We start from the raw sequence: 21,095 nt of genomic DNA, 5'->3' as shown, positions 1-21,095 counted from the left end.
CATGCCTTGGCTATATGTTATTTGGAAAGTTTTATTACCTTACTGTCATGGGAATGTAACTGAACCATCATTTAGCAGGTAGCATAACTCAGTATAGTTCCAAGGTTCCTCATAAATCAAAATAAGCTTGTTTCATAGCAAGACCAAGGGGTAAAGGATTAACTCACAAGAAGAAATGAAAATGAAGATCCTTTCTATTCCAATCAGGTTGTGAAGGGTGATGGAGGTGGTAAAAGAATTTGAAGTCAAAAATCGTAAGGGCAAAACAGCTGTGGTTTTCATCGGCTCTCAAAATAGTTGATGCTTGGTGGTCACATCTTACAATAGAGGGCTCTAAAAAGATCCCTACAGAGAACTCTAAGAGCTATTTGGATCAGGTTGCAGGCTTGCTTAAGCACCAAAAGAGTTGGAAGATTTAAGTAGCTCTCAAGTGGATGGCTAACAGGTTTTTGAAGAAATGAGAGAACCGAAGCTCAGTTCCAAAGGACAATTCAAACAGATTAGAGTGACGGATGCAGGCCAACAATAAAAGGTACCTGTGGTAGAATAATCACACTCCAGTGGTTCTCCACCTTTGGGGCAACAGGGGCCAGTTCTGTGGCAAGACATTTTTCCGCGGACCAGAGGAGGCATGGTGTCACGTGCTGCCTGCATGCTGCAGATGGGGCTTTGCTTGTTTGTGCAGACTGGTTTCTGGCATGCCATGGATCAGTGCCGATCCACGGACCAGGGGTTGAGGACTCCTGCTCTAGATGACTCTAAAATTTCTTGTCAAATTCAGTTGATCCAGAAGGTTGTGGCCAGATTATGCCAAGTATTGATAACAGCAGCATTGGATTCCTCTCTAGTCTATCTTCAAATGCAGAGAGCAGAAACAGAAAGTCTACATCAGTGAGGGCTAACCTTTTTCTCCTAGCGTGCCAAAAATGTGTGCACGCGTGCAACAGCGCACACACGCGTGCCCACACATAACGCAATGCGTGCACTACCCCTGCGCATGCATTTTCAACCCCCCCCACTCCCCCACCCCCACGCATGTGACCCCCCCCAGCACCCCATTTTGGACCTAGCAAGCCTCCTTGAAACCTCCTCAAACCAAAAGTGGTGTGGGAGGGGGCGCACTGCCCCTGCATTTGTGTGTGAAACTCCCCGCCCCCGTGCATGCACTTATATCTCCCACATGCACAGCAGAGACCAGAAAATCAGTTGGCCGCAGGAGGCGCACATGCATGCGCGGTGGAGGCTTTGCTGGGCGGCGGCTCGCATGCCCGCAGAGGGTGCTCCACATGCTACCTGTGGCACATGTGCCATAATTTCACCATCACGGATCCTCATTCTTCCATATGAAAATGCTGGGCTTTAAGAATTTCAGGATATGCATGTCTAAATTCCAGGCCAATCTGTGAAGCACATCGATTGTATCAATAGTTGGTTCCCGGCTCTGGAACTCTATGCCAAGGACTACTCTCATTTTGAAGACATTCTAGCAGTAATAATTTTTAAAAAAATGTAATCATACATGTTCCTGGCCTTTAAACTAATCCATAATAATACTAGAATTTGTTTTAGAGAGTTTTTAAATGATATTACTGTAATTACTCTTTCTCAGTAACTGGAATGTTCAATAAATACAGAGACCTGTCAATCCTATGATGACTTCCATGGATAATCCTCCCCCATAATGCAATGCACCTGCAACACCCCCTGCCACATGCCCCCCCGCTGCCCCCACATGACTCACCCTGTGCCCCATTTTGGGCCTAGTAGGCCTCCCTGCAACCTCCTAGGACCAAAAATGGGCGTGCACATGCACAGTTGATCTGAACTGAGGTGACAGCTGACGTGCCCGCAGAGAGAGGACTGCATGTCACTTGTGGCATACCTGCCATAAGTTTGCCATCAAGGACTTAGAGAGAGCTGAAAGCACTATGAAGCAGTATGTAAGTTTAAGTGTTATTGCTATTGTGTTGTTGTAGGATAGAATAAGAGAATCTTGAGAGTTTGTTAAAACTTCTCTTTGCTCCATCTTATGGAAAACAAAATCAAGATGGAGTTGCTTTAATTTTATTTCTTAGAAACAATCTTTACTGAAAGTCCTGGTCAGGTCTTCCTGCCTTCAGTAGTTATCCCACTGAAGGAACTGCTCATCCTGTTAATCCAGTGGAACCCATTGCTGCAATACCAGAGCACAGAGGTAAGCTATAGCAGCGGTCAACCACTGGTGGTCCATGAGAACATTTTGGTGGTCCACAGAAAAATTATTTGCATTTTTTATATTGCACTAAATCAAAATACGGCCCCTGGGCCGGATACATGCAATGAACTCTTGTGTTGCTGCAGAGTCTCCCCCTTCGGGGTCTTTTTGTGCGGGTCGGAGGGTGGAGAGACATTCCGACTTGGGGTCTGCTTCAGCCTACTGGTGTGGGGCCTTGGGTGAAGGCTGGAGGGAAGTGCCACTGGTGGTGAAGTGCGCCCTCTTTCCAGTGGGACTGTATCATGGCCTGGAACTGGCTGACCATCTCAGCCTGCTGAGCCTCCAGGCACTGTTACCTGGCCTTGCACTCCCACAGGTCTTCCCTCTGTTTGGAAGGCCTATGCTTGTAGTCCTCAGTGAAGTGCTTCTGCTGAGCCTCCTTCTTGATCAGATTCCATTTTAACTGAGCCAGCTGTTTTGCCAACTCTTTCTCATGTTGACTGCTTAGTTCCAACAACTGCTTTCTGTTGGGGCCCTAAAGAGCCAGGCTGGGCAGACGAGGAGTGGGTGGGGAGGGAGGGGTGAGCAAAAGTTAGTGAGGTGGTCCTTGATGTGAGTGACATCGAGTTGGCCACATGACCACCTAGCCACGCCCGCTCACCCAGTCGTTAGGCAAATCATATTAGTGGTCCGCGGAATTCAAAATTATGGTGGTGACCCCTGAGCTATAGGGAGGAACACAAAGGGTCATTGCTGGAATCCCTTGTCAAAAATAGTAGTTTGATCAAATTTAACATTATGACCACAAAAAGTAGTGAGTCAATAGGAAATGGATCTCTGAGGATCATTCATGGCAGACTTGCTTCGTCCACAGGGGCGAAGATACTGAGTTAGGCACCAAAACAGCTATATCTCTTTCCTGTAAGGGATACAGAGTGGGAAGGAGCTTGAGGAAGGTTTCACTTTAACGATTAACGTTGTTAATCACCTTAGCAGTATCTTCCAAATAACTTGATTCCAGATCAACAGCAGGAAGGAGTGCAAGAGAAACAATATATTATAGCTGGCAACAGCCCTGTCTGAAGAGGATTTATGAGTCAGTGAGATGCAACTAAGACTAGAAATAAGTGTTGCAAATGCTTTTGTGTTACCACTATCTGTAGTAGACTTTGGGGGTGTCAATAATCATAATGGGATGTAGCTAAGAACAGCAGGCAAAGCAGGGCAATTTACAAATACCTGCATAGCACACCTGAACAGAATTGAACTGAAGTTCAACAACAGACTTTAACAGGTCCAGCAGGCCTTTCTAACAGGAACCTTCTGCATGTGTTCGGATGGAAACTCTCAGATATGCCTATCAAACTGGCCTTAGCGCCGTCCATACAACATTCCAGTTTAAGAGACTGGGCAAACAAACTACCGTAGAGATTGCAAGGAAAATCTAATCCCCCCCTCCCTGATTTGGCTTCCTCAATTGGAAATTCTAAGAAACTGTAATCTCAGCACATCTGGAGGCCTCAAGTTGGCCCTTCCTTTTTCAGGGTTCTTCCAACAACAACAAGTCATTCCAGCATTACTTCTGTATCCAATCCCCTAATGAAGGTCTGTCCTTCCAATTCTCAGAGCCCGAAGCAGTGCTGTACAAATCCCACAGATCTATTTCCCGTATAGTAAGGAGAGGAAAAAGAGAGAGAAGGAACTTATTATTTTACTTCTTAAAATACTTTGCTCTGACTTGATTCTCTGAAATTGTTTTTGTTTTCTGAGGGGAAAGAATTGCTATTAACTCTACCCACAAGAGCAACAACTGAGTTGAAGAAAACATCTCCCTTAGGATTACCCTTAGTATGAAGGAAGTAATAGGAGTAGGCTTCAGAATCATACTTCCTTTGCTTCCTATGGCCCCTTCTGCACTCTCACACTGGGAAGATGCCTCATCATTGGCCTTGGGTGGTCAGGAAAATCCCATACGGAGTGTGGGAGAAGGGAAAGCATAAGCAAGGCCAAAAGTCTCTACTGGATCTTTAAGGTAGCACATATGTGCTAGTCCCGTTACCTCCAAAGGCGGCGGGGAATGGCAGGTGCTGCAGGTGCGAGTGGAAGGCGCTGAGTCTGTTGCCTCCAAACGGCCATTATCTTTCTCCCCGGTCTCCGTCTCCCAGGCAGAGAGAGCGAGAGCCCAGGGCCAAGGCCATCGGCCACAGCCACCACTTCCAAGAGCAGGACTGCTCCACTTGCCTCCAGTGCAGTCTGGGAGACAGCAGAGCCTCCGGAGGGCCTCCAGGGGACGTGAGAAGCCATTTCCGCCCTCTTCAGGCTCCTAAAAAAGCCTCTGGAGCCTGGCGAGGATGAAAAAACGGATCCATCATGGGCCAAAAAATGGGGGAGGGCGAGGGTGCGTGCACACATGTGCATGGAACTGCGCATGCATGTGCATGGGGGTCGTGCACATAGCTCGCACACGAGCCCCTAGGGTCCCCCCGCTTTTAGCACACGATGGGAAAAAGGTTAGCCATCACTGTGCTAGTCATTCCCTAGCACAGTCATCGCCCCAACTCTAGGTGGCGGTGCTCATCTCCGTTTCAAAGCTGAAGACCCAGCACTGTCCAAAGACGTCTCTGTGGTCATGTGGACTCAATGCCAAAGGCGCACTGAACACTGTTACCTTCCCACCAAAGTTTGTTTCTATTTTTCTACTTGCATTTTTATGTGCTTTCAAACTGCTACCGTGTTTCCCCGAAAACAAGACATGCCCTGCAAATAAGCCCAATCGGGTTTTTCAGAGCATGTGCCATAATAAACCCTCCCCCGAAAATAAGCCCACCCCCAACTATTTGAGCACATGCGCAACCGGTCCCCACCATTACCAATGTACCACCAACAATACAGCTTGCGGGGCAAAAAGAGGTCCCACCACAAAAACAGCAGCAGGCGAAGCAAAGTGCTTCCCCCCCCATCCTTCCCTCCCATGCAAAAAGAGCCCGCCACAAAAACAGCAGCAGGCGAAGCAATGTGCTTCCACCCCCCGCCCTCCCCTCCCATGCAAAGAGCCCACCGCAAAAAGAGTGGCAGGCTAGCAATGTGATCGTCCCCTCCTGCCTGTTCCTTCTCACGCAAAAATCCACCGCCCACCCCACCCCAATGGTAAAGGCAGCCTGCCTGGTTCCTGGAAAGGTAAGAGGCGTGCCTCGCTTCTCCCCCCCACCTGCCACCCCTCGCTAAAGGGACAGCGGGGAAGGGAACCAGGCAGGCTGCCTTTACTATTGGGGTGGGGTGGGCTGTGTTTTTTTGCACGAGAAGGAACAGGCAGGAAGAGGTCATCGCATTGCTGGCCTGACGCTCTTTTTCCAGCGGGCTCTTTGCGTGGAAGGGAAGGGCAGGGGGTGGAAGCACCTTGCTTCGCCTGCCGTTTTCGGGCTTTTTGGCAGGAGGGAAGGATGGGGAGTGAAATGCAACAGAGCTGGAAAGGTAAAAGGCACGCCTCGCTTCTCCCCCCTCCCACCCTTCGCTAAAGGGATGGCAGGGAAGGGAACCAGGCAGGCTGCCCTTACCATTGGGGCGAGGTGGTGGTGTTGGGCTGCCAGGCGCGCCTCTTATCTTTCCAAGTCCGTCGCGTTCCTCGCCATTGTGTCCAGGGAAGCCCCTGGTAAAGAAAAGCCCTTCTCGTGACCTCAAGAAGTTTGAACTCGCGAGAAGGTTTTTTTTACCAGCGGCTTCCTTGAGCACAATGGCGAGGAACGCGACGGAGCTGGAAAGGTAAAAGACGCGCCTCGCTTCTCGCCTGCCCCAGAAAATAATAAGCCCTCCCCTATAATAAGCCCGAGGCCATATTTTGTGAGCAAAAGAAAATAAGACCCTGTCTTATTTTCGGGGAAACACGGTAGGTTGGCAGAAGCTGGGACAAGTAACGGGTGATCACTCTGTTATTCGGCACTACCTTTCGATTAACAAGGTCTTAGCCACTAAGCAATCTTGAACATGATATATTACTTCACAGGCCTCGTTCCACATGCACAATGATTTAAAGAAACAAAGTGTGGTTTAAGGTGGCAGAGGAGCATGCAGAGAATTCAATAACTCAGAACAAATGCTAAAATTGCTTCCTATGGGGGTTTGCAAAGATCAGCAGCCATCAGAGCTGATAAAACTGAAGGGTATGCTCCCTCTGAGCAGTAGAAATTTAGGCTAGTTGGCTCCCTGAGTTCCTCCCAGTGCCGATATCCAACGACTCCCAGCAAAATATTCATAAATCTTAGGGTTTCGTGTTGAACATATGTAATTGCACACAACATTTCATGAAAATAATGTTTTGATTTGGAAGCCCCATTAAAGAATCTAAGTGGGGAAAATGGAAGGCAACAGCCACAACATTCAAACAAGAAGCCTTCTGAAATTGGGTTGAGAAAATCAAAAACAAAAAGGAATTCTAGGATTTAGAGGAGATATCAAGGACGCTTTTTCTAAACTCCTTATAACTGGGGAGCCAGAGTGTGTCAATTAAACTTCCCCCTGGTGGGCAAAAATGATGAATTTCCTGAAGCAAAACTGTTAAGTGACAATGAATCACTTCTTCGCCGTGCCAAAATTTAATATTTTGTGGCTCACTCCAGTCTCTGTTTAGGGTTGGGTTTTTTTTTGCAGAACAACCCTCTCCAGCTGCTGCTGATGCTCCTCCTCCTCCTCCTCCTCCATCAACAGGGTTTTAATTTAATTTAATGTAGTTTTAACTTTTTAGCTAAAGTTTCTTTGAAACGAGTTCTCCAAGCATTTGGTGCCAGGGTCAGTGCAGCAAGCAAAATGCTTGGCTGAGTCTTCAGAGATGAATGAGTTAGTTGTTCCACTGAAATCAGCAAACACTTGCTTCCAAGAAAATATGCTTAAGGTTGGAATATTACAGGGAGAAAATGCAGGTTCAAATCCCAGCACAATTATAAAGCACAACTATTTGTTTATTGATCAAATTTCTGCACTTCACACTTGTGTTCCTCTGTTGGGTTATCCCACGCCTAATAATGGGACATAACTATATTTGCTCCCTTAAACTCAGCTGAAAAACTGAGTGATTGCATGGACACATCCGTATTGTTTTCATAGGAGATGCTTTCTTGGGACTCCCCAATCTAATCTATAATCTCATATTTGCTGGTTGTCTCCCTTCCAATAATTTACTGGAGCTAAATCTGCATCGCTTTTTAAAGATTGGCCAAAGTCAATTATGCTTTATCCACAAATTCCTACTAAGTTCATTTGATGACTCTGGGGAGAAATTCCACACTGGGTTTTGGCTTAAAGGGGTTAAGATGGGTGACACACACATGAACACTGATTTGACCTATTAAGTCAGCATCTATTTTTGACTGGGGAGACTTTATAGGCCCGTGATGGCGAACCTATGGCACGCCTGCCACAGGTGGCACACGGAGCCCTCTCTGGGGACACGCAAGCTGTTGCCCCAGTTCAGCTTCTCCTGACGGCCAGCTGATTTTCGGCTCCCTGCCGTGCATGCGTGGGGAGCAGGGCACATGCAGGAGACGTGCGCGCATGTGTGGGGAAGGCGCAGGTGGCATCCCCTGCACCGTTTTTGGTCCCAGGAGGCTTCAGGGAGGCCTGCTAGGCCCAAAACAGGGAGCTGGGGGCGAGTTCGCACAGACATGTAGGGGGAGCGCGGGTGGGTGTTGCACACGCATTGCATTATGGGTGGGCATGTGCATGCGCGCTCTTGCATTCACGCACGCTACTTTCAGCACACAAGGGAAAAAAAGTTACCGGTCACTGTTATAGGCTATTTTAAATGAAAATAGCAAGTATCTACATATAGTTTCCATCCCTTGCTCTCTTCTCAAGATGCAGAGGGATGGTGGTGAAAGCAAGGACGCTGCGCTCTCATTCATGTCGGAGAACAAAAAAGACAGAAAGACGTTCCGTGTTTCTGATCTTACCCAAACTACAGAAATAAGATCTTGCCTTTCTCTCAAGCTGTCACGAGTACTCAGGAGATTTGAGGGAGATGAAAGCAGCACTCTTATTTGTGCTGAGATACAGGGGAAATTTTTAAAAGCCAGCTTTCTTCTTGAAACCAAAGCACAAGACAAGAGCCTAGGTGTGGCAGCTAGACCTTCTTTTTTTCTTTTTTGCTAGAGATACTAGGCCCTGGCAACATAATGAATGGATTTGTAGATGCCTGCTAGGGGAAATCCCCTGTGTTTAAATGCCAGCAGTCTAAATCAAGAAGGAGATCCAATTCCATATCCCAGCAGTCATAAATAGTAGCTGTTCTAAATTTACATTCTTGTGAGAGTTGCATAGACTGCCGATCTGGTTCCGGGTCTGATTCAAAGTATTGGTTATCAATTTGAAAGCTCTAAATGGCTTTGGGCCAAAGTTATTTGCAGCGTAACCTTTCCTAATTGTACCTACCCAGCCCATCAGACCTGGGAAGCAAGGATTCTATGGTGTGTGTGTCTCTCCACCCCCTTGCCCATCAAGCATCTAATGCAGAGGTGTCAAACTCATGTCGTCACGCCGTCGTGATTTTTTCCCCTTTGCTAAAGTGGGCATGGCCAGCATGTGACGTCTCCGGCCCACGAGTTTGACAGCCCTGATCTAATATAACTAAGAAGGGCCTTCTCTGCAGTGGCTCCCCTCCCTATGTAACATCATCCCTGCATAGATAAGACAGGTCTCTACCTTGGTACTCTTTCAAAAGGCCTTTGCCAGCAGGCTTAGGGACCTCAGGTTAATATACAGCATATCAAGTTGTTTGCCTAATTATTGTCACCAGGGGTGTGTGTGTGTGTGTGTGTACTTATAAGGTTTTGTTTTTAGAGTTTTATTTCTGTAAGCTGCCCTGAGGCATTATGAATGAATTGGGCAGCTGCGTAAATTCTGTTAATAATTTTTTTAAAAAAATAAAATGATAGAATAAAATAGTGATGGCGAACCTTTTCGGCACCGAGTGCCCAAACTGGAACGCATGTGCATGTGTGTGTGCGCGCGCCAGAGCATCGGAAACTCAAAGACCAGCTGGTCGGCACGTATATGCCTGATTTTTGGGCAGTTTTGGGGGGCCGTTTTCCGGTGCTCTGGCATTTGCGAAGACCAGCTGGCCAGCGTGCATGTGTGCACCGGAAACCAGAAGAGCGTGCCACCTGTGCCATAGGTTCACCATCATGGCACTATTGTATATGGTACTGCTTTGAGGGTAGAAGGTCAGTCTTTGTGTTTCCCCCCTCTTGCTTTGAATTGGTTTTGTGTGCCTTCAAAATATAGCTAGTTCAGACTGGATCCGTCAGGACAGGATATCATCCCAATCTGATAGGTAGGATGCTCATATCATGAAAAATATATAATGCAGGTATTGAAGGGAGGTGCTGAAAACCCCAGCACGATCAAGGAAGCAATAACAACTGCAGACATACATAAAGCTAAGTATTTTTTTTACTGCAGGGAAGATTGGGAAAACACATGTTCTCCTACACAGCCCTCCTCCTCTCATTCTGGCAACGCTTTCACACCTGAGAGTAAAAACAGATAAATGTTTGCTGGATCTTCAATGCTAAAGTATCAGGACAATGAGGCCTATGCAATTGCGACAGCAGATCTGCAACCTACCGAAAAGGAAAATGCAGGAAGCTTCTGTAGCAGCACAAAATTTTCTCCACGCAATGAGGACATGAGGTGTAGGGCAGGAATCTGCCATCTAGTGGATGCTATATCATACAACAGTAATGCTTATTTACTGAGTCCATGGTTAGTTTTTTTCTTCTTCTTAAAGCAAATGAAAGCAATCCATCTCCTTTGGGTGCCATCTGGTTTATAAGTAGAGCATAAGAGATAGAAGACACTTTCAAGGGAAACTCAATTCCTGGTGATGAAAGGAACAGGGCGATGTAGTTTTCCTCTACCAGATTGTACTTTTTAAAAACTTCCTCTTATTGAGATTTCTGGTGGTCTCCCATCCAATTATTCTCTACAATTTATCCTACTTAACTCTTCTAAGATTAGCCAAGATTGGTCATTTGCTGCTACATCACAATTTCACTAACATTCTTATCTCCACCCATTGTACGCGGGAGATAAGAGCTTTTTTTGGAAAGAGGGAGAAGCAGGTGGTGGATTAATTGTACGAGGACAAAGACAGTTGAAGGACTAAGACTGCAAGACAGTGAGGTGGACCTTCCCTTACAATTGTGGGTCATTTGGAAAACTTCTGAAGATGGAGCTACTCCAGTTTTGTTCTTCCTGTAAACATAAGAAGAATGGGTATGATGCAATGATGGAAACATTGGATTACAACTGGGAAGATCCAGATTTAAGCCCACTCTTAACAATGGAAGGGATGCAGTGCTCAGTGGCTAAGATGCTGAGCTTGTCGATCAGAAAGATTGGCAGTTTGAATCCCTAGCGCCGCATAATGGAGTTAGCTCCCGTTACTTATCCCTGCTTCTGCCAACCTAGCAGTTTGAAAGCATGTAAAAAATGCAAATAGAAAAATAGGAACCACCTTTGGTGGGAAGGTAACAGTGTTCTGTGTGCCTTCGGAGTTTAGTCATGCCAGTCGCATGACCACAGAGACGTCTTCGGACAGCGCTGGCTCTTCAGCTTTGAAACGGAAATGAGCACCGCCCCTAGAGTCAGGAATGACTAGCACTTATGTGTGAGGTGAACCTTTACCTTTAACCTTGGAAACTCACTGTGTAATTTTGGGACAATGGCTCTGTCTCTTTCACTTGGTCGTCTCTATCTCCAGGGCTGCTGTTGTGGAGATAAAATGAAGGGAGACCTTTTAAATATGCCGTCTTGAATTCTTAAGAGGCATGGCTGGATATAACTCAGTTGTAAAGAATGTACTCTCCAAGCCACCCATGTGCTAAAAAAAACCCTCTACCTATAAAAGGAGCCATTATTATGTTGCCTAATAAAATGTTTTGCTCCCTTCTTCTCAATATCCTATTACTGTTGGATTAAATTTGATAAAAGTACATCAGAGGGAAACATTATTTCACTCAAATGGCCAAGCAAAGCAAGTAGAACTTCTAATACCAGCCAGCCACTTCGCTTGAATTCTGATGAAAAGCATGAAGAAGGCCAAGTTAGCACAATGCCAGGTTCAATAAAAACGTTTGCACAGACGTGTGCACAGGCTACTATGCAAAGGTTTTACATTTACTTCTGTTTGTCAACAAAAGCTAAAGCAGAGTCCAAGCCTACAAAATAAACCACATCTTGAAAACAGAAGGAAGGTAAGGATGAGGGCAATCTGAATTCCTAAATATTAGTGTTCAGCATTTCCTGATGCATTTTGGCAGTTTGAATGCTGGTTTTAAAAAAAAATCATTGCTAATTGATTCCCTTTTAATGTCATAGGGACGCAGTGGCTCAGTGTCTAAGATGCTGAGCTTGTCAATCAGAAAGATCGGCAGTTTGGCGGTTTGAATCCCTAGCGCCGAATAACGGAGTGAGCTCTTGTTACTTGCCCCAGCTTCTGCCAACCTAGCAGTTCGAAAGCACATTAAAAAAAAATGTGAGTAGAAAAATAGGGACCACCTTTGGTGGGAAGGTGTTTAGTCACGCCGACCACATGACCACGGAGACATCTTTGGACAGCACTGGCTCTTCGGCTTTGAAATGGAGATGAGCACTGCCCCCTAGAGTCAGGAACGACTAGCACATATGTGCGAGGGGAACCTTTACCTTTTAATGTGGTAGTTAATTGTTCAGTACATGCTACTTAAAAATTTGTAAGTATACAATTGCTTAAAAATTTGCTGTTTGCGCGGTTCAATACCATAGAAACAAACTTTCTGATGTTATTTGCTAAACCTAGTTTTTCAAGGCTCATTTATTTATTCATAACTGGGGCCTTCCATAATGGTCCAACATACTTGGGGGTACATAAATATAGCACTATGTGCCAGTCAAGATTATGGCACATTGATTGTGGTGAAACAAATCAAACACATTTGATATGTATCAAATATACTCATTGATGGAATAGGTCAAAGTTTGTTGGATTAACAGAGATTCCTGAATTTGCCCTCCACACCAAGCTAGTCATGTCAATTGAGGACAGGTAGTCCTCAACTTACAACCTCAATTGAGCCCAAAATTTATCTACCACATTTTTCGGAGTATAAGACGCACCTTTTTCACCCCCCAAAAGAGGGTGAAAATTTGGGTGCTTCTTATACATGTAGCCCCACCCCACCCCCACCAGAGGCCAAAAACACAAGGCATGGAGGCAGCGATGGCAGCCCTGCAGCCTGGAACAGCTGATTGGGGATATTCCGGCAGTCCGATCCACCCACCAATCAGCTGTGCTGAATCAGGCTGCAATAAGTGCTGAAGCTGACCTGGCTGGTCAGAGTTTGTAGCACCAATCACATTCAGAAAGCACACATAAGTAACTGATTCAGCAGGATTCAAAATAATAAGAATGACATACAATACATTACCAAAAGGAGATTTTCCAAGGTAGCAGTAAATACAAGCAAAACACAAGCAGTTTCACTTTCAGTTCTCGGCTAAGCCAGGCTCCTTCCTGTCTCCTTCTTGCTCACACAGCAAATTTCAGAGTCCAAATGGCCCTCATTGACTTAGTTGCTATGCCTATTCATTGGCTGACCTTGTTACCATGTGTCAGCTGAATACCATGGTTGCTGGTAGGCAGAGGCAGATTTTTTTCTTCTTATTATTTTCTTCCCCCAAAAGCTAAGGTGCATCTTATACTCCGGAGCGTCTTATACTCTGAAAAATACGGTACCTAAGTGAGAAATTTATTAAGTGAGTTTTTGTCCCATTTTACAACTTTTCTTGCCACACTTGTTAAATGAATCACTTTAGATGTTAAGTTAGTAACATGGTTGTTAAGTGAATCTGGCTTCTCCACTGACTTTGCTCGTAAGAAGGTTGCAGAAGGGGATCATGTGACCCTGGGACACTGCAACCATCACAAACATGAGTCAGTTGCCAAGCCTCTAAGTTTCACATGACTATGGAGGTGCTGCAACTGTCGTAAGTGTGAAAAAATGGTCATAAGTCACTTTGTTCAGTGCCGTTGTAACTTCAAATGGTCACTAACGAACTGTTTTAAGTCGAGGACTACCTGTATACCCAACAGTCGAAGGTAAAATGTAGTTCAACAGTTTACGGTTCAGTGTGTTTGCAAACTTAGAATTGGCATGGACATGCCTGATGACCTTGAAAAGTCAAAAGACCACGTGGCCCTAAATTGACATTATAGTCTGAAGAGGTCTTTTGTGACATGGGCAATGCTTCTAAAGATAGATAAATGCCTGCTCTTGTTGAAAGACAAGGGTTGACACTGGCTGTCAGACTGAACTGAGAATTAGCTCCCTTAATTGCCTTGGCATTTTTCAGTCTGATTTGTGTGTTCAAGAATTCATCAAAGCTGAAAAGGTGAAAAATTACCAAGTGAGCTCTTGATTATTTAGGACGATAAATTATTTATTGACATAGCACTTCTCTTTTTATAGCTTCTTAACTTTTAACATATTATCAGCCACCTTGTTCTTCGGAGAAATATAACCTTTAAATACGTATTATTTAACACTGTCACTGGGTCTACACCTTGCCCTCTTTATCACACTTCCGTCTTTTGCCCCATTTAGAGATTTCTACCTGTAAGCTTCGCTCTAATGCTCCTTGTCTAAATCTGGTTAATACTATTTGGTAGCTTCAGGTCCCTTAATATCTCAAACGAAGGAAAAGTGAGATCTGTAAACACCATGAAAATCTCAAGCAGGAGAAGCAAATTAAAATACTCGGGCTCTGTTCACACAACATAATGAACATGGGGAAGAGGGAAGGGCAAGGGGTGGTGTGTTGTGAAAACACTCTGGGGAGAGCTGCTGTAACTTTGAACAATTGTTAAGCGAGTGGTTGTAAGCTGAATGCATCTGGCTGCAGAACATCCCTTTCAACTCTCTAGGCTCCTTCCAGTGCGTCTCCTCCTATAGACCAGTGACGGCTAACCTTTTCGGCACCAAATGCCGAAACTGGAGCACCTGCGTGCCGAACGAAACTGGAACACCAAAACCCGGAAGAGAGCAGCTTGCTGGTGCTCACACATGCGGCGGCCAGCTGCTCTTCTGGGTTCTGTCACACGCATGTGCACCGGACAGTTGCTCTCTTCCAGGTTCCGGTGTGCACATGCACGCCAGACAGCTGCTCTTCACAGCTGGCCTGCACACATGCATGTGCCAGAACACGGAAGAGAGTAACTGGCCGGCGCACATGCGGGTGATGGAACCCTGAAGAGCAACTGGTGATGGTGCGCGTGCTGTAGATTTGCCATCGCGGCTACTATAAGGCATTCAATATAACAGAAGTTGAGTAACCTGAAAAAAAATGGAGAAATTGATGGGAATCATAATTTGAGTTGAATCAATAGCAGTCCTTTGCCTTAGAAATTTTTCTCCTTATCATTTCCCTTCTTTCTCTGGCAGGAAATATCAGCTTCCAGGCACCTCCATACTTCTTTTTGGGAAGGGAAAAAACTATTCCACTGCTTTGCTATTTCAGCCTAGCAAGGAGCAAAGAATTGACTCACAGTGTGATCTACAGAACAGCCTAGCAGAGATGTGGACTTGTGACCATTGGCTCAATGCTGTTCGAGGAGATAAAACAACATGTTAGGTTGATGATGGTCCTGAGCTTTTCCATCAATCTGAAACTGCCAATAAGTACCGCCATAAGTATCTCATCTACAGCTGGTCTCTAATTTCATCTCTGATCTTAAGTGCCTGGAAGATGTTGTCCCAACACTATTGGTTTATGGGGAAACTGTTCTGACCTAACCCTCCTACGATCACAAAGCAGATTCCTCGTCCCGATAAAACCTCTTTTATTTAGATTAAAGGGAAGTCCTCTCCAGCAAGGTCCCAGCAAACAGTCTCTCATGAGATTTCACAACTACAGACCTTTATCAGGCTTGGAGAGTTGCCAGACCGATACCTTCCAAATGCTACGCTGTAGCAGCAATTACTTGGCAAGAAGTCAGGAACAGATCTTCACCCTAATGAATTGAACTAATTGTCTCCTGCAAACTCCCCTCGCATTTCATTCCTCTTTATTCCCTATGGGAGGGGCCATTCACCGTCCACCTATGCCTTTACTCCCGAGTTGGCCCTGCTTTTCCCTTCTCCTGGCAGCTCTGTGCATGCAAATATTGGGTACAGGCTCCAGCTGTTCTTCTGCCCCACTGATATCCGACTCCAAAGACAGCTGATAACTGTCAGACGACCCTGGCCCCATCTCTGCCTCTGACACAGAGCCCTCATCAGAGCCTTTCCCAGACTTCAGGACTAGTCCATGCTTTTCCACAACCTCCTCACTGTCTGAGTCTGCCACCGGCTCCGTTAGCTTAACCTCAATACAGCTATGGTCATCCTGAGATTGCAATGTTATGGGACAGGGCAAAAAAGGAAGATATTACTATTTACGTACTAATAAAAAAAAGATCCTTACTCATCTGGAGCATACACTAATCGTAGAGATGACCGAATTGATTAGAAAAGAGAATAACTGCTGTGCTACGCAAACAAGTTCTCCTATTCTGTTATAAAACTAAAGCTTTTTTGAGTTGGGTCATCCTTATCATTCATCTTCTGATTAAAGACATGTTCCCAGCTTTTTCCTCTAACTTACTTCTGTCCCCAACTGCCCCCCCCCAAAAAACACCCCCAAATATTATTTAAATAGCATTTATGCATGAATGGTTCCTAAGGTGGGAATGTAGTAAGTGTACCAGCTGTTTTCCTGACTAAGGCAAAATGTTGATTTTTAAAAAAAATCTAAATAATTGTAAATTTAGATGCTTCAGCAGCTGTAGTATTTACCACGATGGAGGACTTGGCCTTCTAAAAATTAATAGGTCTGGGCCAGGCTGTGTGCTTCTCATATATTCATTCACAGAGAAGAGGAATTTCTTTTTTGTATCTTGTTTTCTGTAAGCATTCTGTAGGTCAGTGTTGGCGAAACTTTTCGGCACCGAGTGCCGAAACCAGAATGTTCATGTGCTGGAAACTGGAAGAGCAGTTGCTCTTTTGGGTTCCAGCGCACGCATGCGCCCTACCCAGGTGGCCTTCACATGTGCAGGAGAACAGGGAACCAGAAGAGCAGCTGCCTGGGCCAGCCGGCGCTCCCATGCACGAAGACCAGCAACCCGTCATGCATGCGCGCCCCGGAACCTGAAAGAGAGGTCTCTGTGCCACCTCTGACACACGCGGCATAGGTTCGCCATCACGGCTGTAGGTGATAGCAAGGGAGAAGTGCTTTCTTTGGAGTAGCATCTCATATTTGAACGCCTAACTTAGAGATAAAAATCTGACCAAAATCTATCTAGAAAATTAAAGCTCTATGGAATACACAAGCCTTGCAAATGACCTCAAAAATTATTGACCACATGAAATGTTTAATGGGAAAGAGGGAGAAACTTGTTAAACATCCCACTAAATACCCAGCATCATAACTTCTGTACATTTAACTTTAATATGAGATCAAATCAAATCTAACTTCTATTCTGGTCATAATCACAATTTTGGGAGCTGCCGATCCAAAGAACTGAAATGAGAAAGTACAAAGACAAATGCTATTCTGATTGTATTTTTTTTTCTCCTCCAAGGCAATCTTAGGCAATTGGGTTTATCTTACAGATGAGAAAGTTCCATCTTTTGTACCATGACTTCACTTTTCATTTTGGAAAATGGTGATAGTTCAAGGCATCAAATTTCAGAAAGGAGTGAATCATAATAATCATAAATACGTATATGTAACAATGCCCTGACCCAAAACGTATTTTTAAAAAGCCGGGGAAAGTTATTATCACTGAAAAAATCACATTTCACGTCACCACCTTGCTTGGGTTAGGACTTGTGAAGATTCATTAAAACCTCATTAGTTAGGTTATACAGACAAACTTGCCCTTGAAGATAATGTTACATCCAGAAAAGCTGCCAAGGTTGCAAAAAAATTGCCACCTGCATAAAGAAAATGTGATTCTGCTCACAATAGACGCTATAAAAGATTCATAGCAGAACCAGCTAGGAGAATCGGATTCTAATGAACCTGTGTTTACTTGAAAGGATTACCATGCTAGACTGAGGCCAAGTATCATGCGGTGGCCACAAAACAGCACACACAAAGTCGTTCCTTTAGGGATGGATATGAATGAAAGGATCTGAGGCATCAGGAATGGGCCCTGCTCAGCTGCCAGAGAGTCTGTGGGATGTGGCAGTCTGCCCGGAGAACACGCAGTGCCAAGAACTCCCAAAACAGCAACCAGGCAGTCTGATCTCAAGATTTTGAATTCTGCCAAACAGGATTGCCTTACTAGACTTTTTGCTATTTAATGTCACAAGAGCCCAAAACAAGCTGACCTCAGCAAATTCCCTATGAAAGCCCCAGGTCCACCATGGGATTGACTTCTAATTTATTCGGGCTCGGTTACTTCATGCAAGTGCGCCTTCAGATTCTTATCTGCTGAATCCCGCCGTGTTTCAATAATTATATACCAATTTACTGGCATCTCTTGAGATAACATTTCTCTTGAAGTGATGGGTGAAAACAGGGCTATATCAAATAGGCATACAGTAATATAGTATGGCTGTGCTTGCCCAGTGGTTAGAATGCAGTATTGCAAGGTAACTCCACCCACTGCCAGCAGGTCGATTCTCACCAGCTCAAGGTTGTCTCAGCCTTCCATCCTTCCGAGGTCAGTAAAACGAGGATCCAGATTGTTGGGGGACAATATGCTGACTCTGTAAACTGCTTAGAGAGGGCTGTAAAGCACTGTGAAGCGGTACATAAGTCTAAGTGCTATTGCTATGTCTTTTGCAGCTCAATACACTTTCTCACGGTAATGGTTTATACAGTTTATAAACCACAATAATAAACATTTATGTACTACTCCATCATCAACTGATACCACAACTAACTGAAGAGTAAACAACAAAAAAACCCAATAGATCCGTGATGGCAAACCTATGGCACATGTGCCCAAAGTGGCACCCGGAGCCATGTCACATGGCACGCTTAGCGTTGCCCGTTCCTCTTCTGAGTTTCTGGCGCACATGCACATATGACGATCAGCTAGCCTTTGTGCGTGTGGCAGCGCCAGAACCCAGAAGAGCTGGTCTTCTGCTTTCCTTTGTGGGCATGCGTGCCAGCCAGCTGATTGGTGCGTGTAAACTTGCTGGCCGGTGCGCATGTGTGCGCCAGAAACCGGAGATTCATTTTCTGGCACACGCATGTCCCCTGGGCAGCGCCTTTTCCTGGTTGCAGCCCAGAAGAACCCACATGCACGAAGTGCTCCCTTTTCAGCACTCAGTGGCAAAAAGGTTCCCCATCACTGCAATAGATTATACATAAATGCAAAATGGATTTACAGCGTAATGCAAGTTTCGGCAAGCATATTTTATTTATTTATTAAATTTATTTGCTGCCCATCTCTCTGTGATAGTCCTTGGCTTACAACCATTTGTTTAGTGATTGTTCGAAGTTACAACAGCTCTGAAAAAAAATGACTTATGAGCAGTCCTCACATTTACGACCCGTTGCAGCATCTCCACTGTCATGTGATCAAAATTCAGGCACTTAGCAACAAGCATGTATTTATGATGGTTGCAGCACCAACTGCAACTTCTCAGCTGGCTTCCAATAAGCAAAGCCACTGGGAGAAGCAGGATTCCCTTAACAACCTCATGTTTCACTTAACAAATGAACAAACAGATTTGCTTAACAACCAAAAAAAAAGATATCAAAAAATCAGGCGCAACTCATTCAATAATTGCCTCGTTTAGCAACAGAAATTCCAGTCCAATTGTGGTCATACTTTGAGGGCCGCCTGTACAATATTTCATATTAGAAATTCAGAAACTTGAAAGAAAGGAGATTAATTAAAGTAAGCTCCAGTTTTCGGAGGGGGGGGGGGATTTTTCCTATAGTTATACTACTTATGGAGATGAGGCTGTCCAGTTGTTTCAAAATCAGGGCAGCAGCCCTTGCCCTCTTGACAGATTTATAAAGATTATTATAATAATTATCCTTTGTTCGAATGTGCTCATCTAAAATGAAGGCATAAGTATATCCAAAGGGTAAAGACTCAGAAAAGGTAAACGCAATAGGAGGCCTGTTTTTAATCTCAATACAGGCAGATCTGCTACTGAAAGTCTATTCCAAAACAGCGAATAAAGATTCATGTAATTTTTAAAAAAAAATACTTCCCTCCTTCCACTTTCTTCTTTGTTTATCCTTTTCTGTCATTTTTTTTTTTTTTGGAGTATGCACCCTGCCAGCCGAAAGTTCCTGTTTTTTAATAGTTGTACATGCTGGCTGGGGGATTACAGGAACTGAAGCCCTGCACATCTGGAAGTAAAGAACTGCACTTAAATCTCAGAATGTATTATCTATATAATGTAAACTGTAAATTCTTGATTGGCCTTCCTCATTGGTCTGTCATGGAAATGAAATACAGAAACTGTTCTGTATCATAACTGTTCTGCATCAGAGGAGAAACACTGTCCAAGAGCTATATTAAATCCAGAAAATTCATGAAGCCCTTTGAATAAGCAAACTATGAGCCAATGACTATTCCAACTGGGGTATGTTCCTGCGACTTGCAAGTCACAGGAAATAAACTGCTGAGTGGGATGCTAAAACACAAGACACTGGCTTATGTAAACCAGGCCATTTGTCCATCTGGCTGAGTACTTATCTGTTCTCACTGGTAGCGGCTTTCCCAGGCTACAGACAGGAATTTTTCTCGGCCCTATCTGGAGACAGTGGGGATTGGCTTAATCTACATGTATTGCAAACTATCTTCATTGCCAATAAAATGTTCCTTTCTTATTACCAGATTGGCAGTAACTGGATTTAATGTCTAAACCACACAGAACTAATGAGGTACCCAGGGGTTCAACATACCTCTTGTCAGCCCTCAGGATCCTTGGCCCTATTAATGGCTAGCTGACTTTTTTTCTTTTTAAAGCCTCTTCTGTTTTTTTACTTATATAAATGGAAAGTTGGCATGTATTAAACCATGATCTTAATCTCAAGATCATGTTTTTATATTTATTATAAATTATCGTATCCCTCAACAACAACAAAAACCCATTTGAAGCTCATAAACCCCTGAAATACTTTGGGAAAATAAAAATACGTAGAATCGTGTCCAGCTAAATGATTAGTGAAGTGTGATAAAGATGGTGATGGAATAAATAATCATCTGCTCTTCACTTCTTTTAATATTGTTTAGAATGCTTTTTTAATAGCTGACCGTGAAAACATATCTTCTGCTTGCACTTTATTTATGTTTTTAATGTTTATATTACAGACGTTTTAGTTCTATTTTTCATGCACGCGTTGTATTTTATTGCTGTCTTGGAGACTTTCTGCGCCACTGAACTATCTAGAGAGTGTTTCATTTTTTAAATCTTTTTTTTTTTAAGAAATAAAACTTTGGTATGGAAATATGATGATACAGAAAAGGTAGCACAAAAACATTCTGCATCTGCCAACTTGCTAAATTACTGCTTCTTAATGAAACTCTGAAGTATTTTTTATCTCCAAATGAGGATAATATGCTAAACATTGCAACTTTTGAAACTCCTACATTCAGACTTCGGGCCTTAGAAAAGTTACTAATTGAGAGACATCTTACAAGGAGGATTTCCCTTCTCAGAATCTCAAGATCAGGAGCTTTTGGGGGGGGGGGGTGATGTTAATGGAACCCAATAACAAATTAGTTTTTATCTCTACCTGAAGTAAGCCAATTATCTGCCACAAAACTGTTTATGGAAAGATTGTTACCTCAACATCTTTGCAAAATCTAAATAAGGCTACAAATAGACTAGGGTTTGAGAGAGTATAATATTTTCTT

At 44.2% G+C, this 21,095-nt stretch overlaps 1 protein-coding gene across 5 annotated transcripts in view; it reads right to left on the bottom strand.

Moving 5' to 3' along the window:
• Nucleotides 1-21,095, bottom strand: part of PRICKLE2 (prickle planar cell polarity protein 2) — a 368,745-nt gene that overhangs the window by 137,952 nt on the left and 209,698 nt on the right. The gene's annotated exons all lie outside the window — the stretch shown is intronic.

This window comes from Natrix helvetica (genome assembly GCF_964273705.1).
Source record: "Natrix helvetica genome assembly, chromosome: 1".
NCBI lineage: Eukaryota > Metazoa > Chordata > Lepidosauria > Squamata > Natricidae > Natrix > Natrix helvetica.
Note: the sequence above shows the minus strand (reverse complement) of the source record. Positions and strands in the feature narration are given on the sequence as shown.